The sequence below is a fragment of the Peromyscus eremicus genome, chromosome X, assembly GCF_949786415.1.
Source record: "Peromyscus eremicus chromosome X, PerEre_H2_v1, whole genome shotgun sequence".
NCBI classification, from domain to species: domain Eukaryota; kingdom Metazoa; phylum Chordata; class Mammalia; order Rodentia; family Cricetidae; genus Peromyscus; species Peromyscus eremicus.
Window position 1 is genome coordinate 11,304,717 of NC_081439.1, and position 6,738 is coordinate 11,311,454.

Sequence of the window (6,738 nt, forward strand, 5' to 3'; positions counted from 1 at the left end):
TGAAAGGGAAGGGCTTCCAGGCCTGTGCTGCCAAGTCTGGCTGCTGTCACGCTCTTTAATTTCTTTCTCTTTTCTCTCTCTGTTCATTACCTTATTCTTTTTCATTTAACCTTGCTCCCAGAACCTGTGCTTTTTCCTGCCCTCCTTCCTTTATTTCATTCATTTACTACTTTTACTTTTACCCCAAGTAACTTTTTTCTTCTTTTTTTTTTTTCCCCCGAGACAGAGTTTCTCTGTGTAGCTCTGGCTGTCCTGGAACTCACTTTGTAGAACAGGCTGACCTTGAACTCGCAGAGATCTGCCTGCCTCTGTCTTTAATCTTAGGATTAAAGGTGTGTGTGCCACCACTGCCTGGCTCCCAAGTAACTTTTAAAGTTTAGTATAGTCTCCATTGTCTTTTTTGTCCAGTGGTTGGTGGTGGTATAGTACCTGGCTTTACACAGTTTTGATTGTGTTTCTGTATCTTCTCTGGTCTGGTGTTGCTACTCTAGTGATTTTCTCCTTTCTGAATAGTGTTTGGGATTGAGTCCTCCAGAAATGACTGCTAAAGAGTAAAGGGACTTGTCATGAAAGCCTGACTACTTGAGTTCAATCCCTGGAACTCACAGTAGAGATAACTAGTTCTCGACAGTTGTCCTGTGATACCCACGGGTGCTCTGCACACACGTGTAGACATGTACACACACACACACACACACACACACACACACATTATAAAGAAATTTTTAAAAAGAAAAAAGTGTGCATGATGACTCACGCCTTTAATCCCAGCACTTGGGAGACAGAAGCAGGCAGGTCCAAAACCAGCCTGGTCTACAAAGTGAGTTCCAGGACAGCAGGAATGTTACACAGTGAGACACCCCCCACCCCGGAAAAAAAAAGTATAGAACTTTTGAGGTGAATTTTTTTTTAAATAGGGTCTCAAAAACCAAACCAAACCAAACAAACAAAAAAGGCTTCTAAGGAGATTCCCCAAGTAAAACTAGATGAGATATCCATACCAACAGATGTACAAAGTGCAACTCTCAAACATGGGAGCCATGAAAACGCAAGGCAGCCTGGCACCTCCAGAAGGTAACTCAATTGCCATATCCAAAAGCACTGTATTTGTTGAAGCCAAAGAATTCAAAAGTCTGCTCATAAAAATGATCAGTGACTGGAGCTGGAGAGATAGTTCGATTCCCCGCACCCACATGGTGGCTCACACCACCTGTAACTCCAGTTCCAGGGAATTCGATGCCTTCTTCTGGTCTCTGAGGCACCTGCACTCATGCATGCACAAGTAGTTTCTGGTTTTTCTTCTGCACTGTGAAGACTGGGTTGTTGGATGGCAAACATGTGGTCTTTGGGAAAATGAAAGAAGGCATGAGCATTATGAAAGCCACGGGGCACTTGGGGTGCAGGAAGAAGATCACCACTGTTGACCGTGGACACCTCTAAATGCTTTTGGGTTGCGTTTATGTAAACCACTAGACAATTTCTTCCCTAGCTCAGGAGAGCACCTTTGCCCCATCTCACAATATCCAGTAATCTTGGTGTTCTAACTGCAGTTTTTTGGAGGTATTTTCATTATTCACCTCCAAGTCTAGCTGTAATGCAGAGTTAAGCTTATGATTACAAATAAAAACTAAGGAAAAACAGGATACGAAATCAACATAAAAATCTGTAGCTTTTCTATACATCAATAACAAGCATGTTTAGAAAGGAATCCGAAAAAGTCTCATTGGTAATAGTTTCAAAAACTAATAAAGTACTTATGAATAAATCTAATTAGGTAGTGAAAGATAGTACAATGAAAACTTGAAAACATTACAGAGAGGAATTAAAGAAAACAATAGAAAGCTGGGCAGTGACAGCACACACCTTTAATCCCAGCACTCGGGAGGCAGAGCCAGGTGGATCTCTGTGAGTTCGAGGCCAGCCTGGTCTACAGAGCGAGTTCCAGGACAAGCACCAAAGCTACACAGAGAAACCCTGTCTCGAAAACCAAACAAAAGGTACATTGAGATTACTGAGATTGCATCTTGCTCCAGTTGGAATGGCTACCTATCAAGGAAACAAATAACAACGAAAGCTGCCAAGGGGCCTTTTTTCTTTTTCTTTTTCTTTTCTGGTTTTTCGAGACAGAGTTTCTCTGTGTAGCCCTGACTGTCCTGGAACTCACTCTGTAGACCAGGCTGGTCTCAAACTCATAGAGATCCACCTGCCTCTGCTTCCCAAGTGCTGGGATTAAAGGTGTGTGCCACCACCGCCTGGCTCCTTTTTTTTTCTTTTTCTTTTCTCCTCTTTCTTTATATCTATCTGTCTATCCATCCATCTATCTATCTATCTATCTATCTATCTATCTATCTATCTATCTATGTTTAGCTATCTATCTATCTATCTATCTATGTTTATCTATCTATCTATCTATCTATCTATCTATCTATCTATCTATCTATGTTTAGCTATCTATCTATCTATCTATCTATCTATGTTTAGCTATCTATCTATCTATCTATGTTTATCTATCTATCTATCTATGTTTAGCTATCTATCTATCTATCTATCTATTTATTTATTTATTTATTTTGTTTTTTGAGACAAGGTTTTTCTGTGTAACAGCTCTGGAACTCGCTCTATAGACCAGACTAGCCTACAAACTCACCGATATCTGCCTGGCTCTGCCTCCCGAGTGCTGGGATTAAAAGTGTGTGCCACAGCCTGGCAAGTGGTATATAACCTCTACTCAATGCTAGCAGAAATGTAAACTAGTGTAGCCACTATAGAGGTCCTTCAAAAGTAAAAGTAGATCTACCTTGTGACCCGGGTATAGAATGGTGTATACCCAAAGGAACCTAAATCAGCATACCACAGAGTATGTTTATTGTGACTATTTGCAAAAGCTGAGCTATAGAACCAACCTAGATGCCTGTTGACAGATGAATGACTAAAAAAATGTGGTACATACATAATGGAGTTGGTTTTTCCCAACCATAAAGAAGAGTAAAACTACATCATTTGCAGGAGCTAAAGAACACCATTCTAAAAATAAGTCAGATATCACATATTCTCTCTCATATACAGAATGTAGATTTAAATTTTCTGTATGTATACATACGGCCTTTATCCTCCAGGTCTTCTCTTGTGACTCTTCTAACAGGGTAACCTGGACTCGTGTGTGTGTGTGTGTGTGTGTGTGTGTGTGTGTGTGTGCGTGTGTGTGTTTGTGTGTGTGCGTGTGCGTGCGTGCGTGCGTGCGTGCGTGTGTGTGTGTGTGTGTGTGTGTTGTAAGTGCATGTGTGCATGCAGGTGCAGGTGAAAACCAGAATTGACATCAAATGTCTTCTTCTATTACTCTCTTTTTTTTTGTTGAGATACTGTGTTTAATATACATGCTTACACTCCCAACCTTTGTGAGAAGGTCATTCTCCAATACATAGAAAATTCCAGACTGTCTGGGGATATGTGATATCTATCTAAAATAAAATAATAAACTGGCCAGGCAGTGGTGGCATAAGCCTTTAATCCCAGCACTCCGGAGGCAGAGTCAGCCGGATCTCTGTGAGTTCAAGGCCAGCCTGGTCTACAGAGCGAGTTCCAGGACAGCCAGGGCTACACAGAGAAACCCTGTCTCAGAAAAATAAAAAATAAAAAAAATAAATAAACCATTAAAAATGTTTAAAAAAAAAAAGGCAGAGTACGCTGTCTATCAATGTTAGTGTTTTAGAGGTCGGGGCAAGAGGATCTGGAGCAGCAGGGAGTTCAAGGCCACTTGAGCTTCTTGGGGATCAGTGTCAAAAGAACAGAAGGGGGCTGGAGAGATGGCTCAGAGCTTAAGAGCACTGGTTGCTCTTCCAGGGGTCCTGAGTTCAATTCCCAGCAACCACATGGTGGCTCACAACCATCTGTAATGAGATCTGGTGCCCTCTTCTGGTACGCAGGCAGAATACTGTATACATAACAAATAAATCTTTAAAAAAAAAAAAAACAGAAGGTGCTACATCTAGTGGTCGGTTTCTCCTCTCCCCTCAGTGATCCTCAGCACCGGCTACGCTAGCTTTATTTTCTGTATGAAGTGGTAATGACGGCTCAGGCCATGGCCCAAGTATTATTCTCTTCTTTTTTTTTTTAAATAATAATAGACTGGTCTAGTCTATTTGGTGTTCTATATACTTTTTTTTTTAAAGATTTATTTATTTATTATGTATACAGCATGTATGACTGCAGGCCAGAAGAGGGCACCAGATCTCATTACAGATGGTTGTGAGCCACCATGTGGTTGCTGGGAATTGAACTCAGGACTTCTAAAAGAGCAGTCAGTGCTCTTAACCACTCTGGCCATCTCTCCAGCTCACTCTTTTCTTAATATATTGGGGCAGGGGCTCTCATTTGAACTCAGAGCTCACCAGTTTCACTAGTTTTGCCCTGAGGAGCCCCCCCCCCCCGTCTCTGCCTCCCCCATGCACTGCTGGGATGGCAGGAAGGGTACCATACCTGCCCATCATTTACACGGGAGCTGGGGATTCAACTCAGCTTTTTTTCCATGCATATGGGGCAAGTGTTTTACACACTGAGCCATCACCCAAAATCCTGAACTTCTTTACATGATGGCTGGGTTTCGTGCCTGTCAACTTGACCCAAGCTAGAGCCATTTTGGACGAGGGAAGCTCACCTGAGAAAATGACCCACTAGATTGGCCTGTGGGGTATTTTCTCGATTGAGAATTGATTTGGGGGGTCCCAGCTCACTGTGGGTGGTGCCACCCCTGGGCTGGTGGTCCTGGGTTCTATAAGAAAGCAGGCTGAGCAAGCTGTGAAGAGCAAGGTGGGGGGCAGCATGCTGGCTCCATGGCCTCGGCATCAGTCCGTATCTCCAGGTTCCTGTCATGGTCTCCCGCAGTGACGGACTTAAAAGCTGTAAGGTGAAATAACAACTTTCCTTCCTAAGTTGATTTTGGCCACAGTATTTTATCACAGTAATAGAAACCCTGAGAGAGAGCTAGAGGGAAGCAGGGGGAAAGAGAGAAAGAGAAAGCACACTTGTGGTGGGAACCATAATAGTCTTTTTTCCCCCTGCTTTAAGACAAGGTCTCTTGCCGGGCGGTGGCGCACGCCTTTAATCCCAGCACTCGGGAGGCAGAGGCAGGAGGATCTCTGTGAGTTCAAGCCCAGCCTGGTCTACAGAGCGAGATCCAGGACAGCCAGAGCTACACAGAGAAACCCTGTCTTGAAAAAACAAAAAAAAGGGGGGATGTTGAGTGCGCCCGGGGGTCGGGGTGTGTGTAGGGGAGGGGTTGAGGCCAGAGGAGCCGGGAGTGGGGAGGGGGCGCCAGGCCCGCCTCGTGGAGATGGGACCCAACGCGTGCAACCGGCGCACGCCGGGCCCCGCCTCCTGTCGCACGTGGTCCAGCCGGCAAAACCTACGGTGACTCCAAGAAAATGGCTCCTCCCCCAAAGGAGGTGGAAGAAGACAGTGAAGACGAAGAAATGTTAGAAGATGAAGAAGATGACAGCAGTGGAGAAGAGGTTGTAATCCCTCAGAAAAAAAGGCGAGAAGGCTACCACAACTCCAGCACAGAAGGGAGTTGTTTCACAAGCTAAGAAAGCTGTTGCTACCCCTGGCAAAAAGGCAGCAGCCACACCCGCTGAGAAGGCAGTTACACCAGCTAAAGCCGTTGCTACACCTGGTAAGAAGGGAGCCGCAAAAGCAGTGGTAGCAACCCCTGGTAAGAAGGGAGCCATCACTCCAGCCAAGGCGGCTAAGAATGGTAAGAATGCCAAGAAGGAAGACAGTGATGAGGATGAAGACGACGATGAGGAGGATGACAGTAATGAGGATGAAGATGATGAGGAAGAGAATGAATCTGAGCATCTAAAGTAGCTGCTGCTGCTCCGGCCTCAGAGGATGAGGATGAAGATGAGGATGAGGAAGAGGAAGAGGAAGAGGAAGATGACTCCGAAGAAGAAGCTATGGAGATCACACCTGCTAAAGGAAAGCAAGCTCCTGCAAAAGTTGTTCCTGTGAAAGCCAAGAATGTGGCTGAAGAGGAGGAGGAGGAGGAGGAGGAGGAGGAGGAGGAGGAGGAGGAGGAGGAGGAGGATGACGATGATGAAGAGGAGGAGGAAGAAGATGAGGAAGAAGAAGAAGAGGAAGAGCCTGTTAAAGCAGCACCTGGAAAACGGAAGAAGGAAATGACCAAACAGAAAGAAGTTCCTGAAGCCAAGAAACAGAAAGTGAAAGGCTCAGAATCAACTACACCTTTCAGTCTATTCATTGGAAACCTTAATCCAAACAAGTCTGTTGCTGAATTAAAAGTTGCCATTAGTGAACTTTTTGCTAAAAAATGATCTTGCTGTTGTGGATGTCAGAACTGGTACAAATAGGAAATTTGGTTATGTGGACTTTGAGTCTGCTGAAGACCTAGAAAAGGCCTTGGAGCCCACTGGTTTAAAAGTGTTTGGCAATGAAATTAAACTTGAAAAACCAGAAGGAAGAGATAGTAAGAAAGTTCGAGCTGCAAGAACACTTTTAGCAAAGAACCTTTCTTTCAACATCACTGAGGATGAATTAAAAGAAGTATTTGAAGATGCCCTGGAGATCAGATTGGTTAGCCAGGATGGGAAGAGTAAAGGGATTGCTTATAGTGAATTTAAATCTGAAGCTGATGCAGAGAAGAACTTTGAAGAAAAGCAGGGGGCAGAGATTGATGGGTGATCTGTTTCACTCTACTACCCTGGGGAGAAGGGACAAAGGCAA

General features: G+C 44.2%; 1 pseudogene; it reads left to right on the forward strand.

The window, feature by feature from the left end:
* Positions 1–1,031: 1,031 nt before the first annotated feature.
* Positions 1,032–6,738, forward strand: part of LOC131899677 (nucleolin-like) — a 7,046-nt pseudogene continuing 1,339 nt past the window's right edge.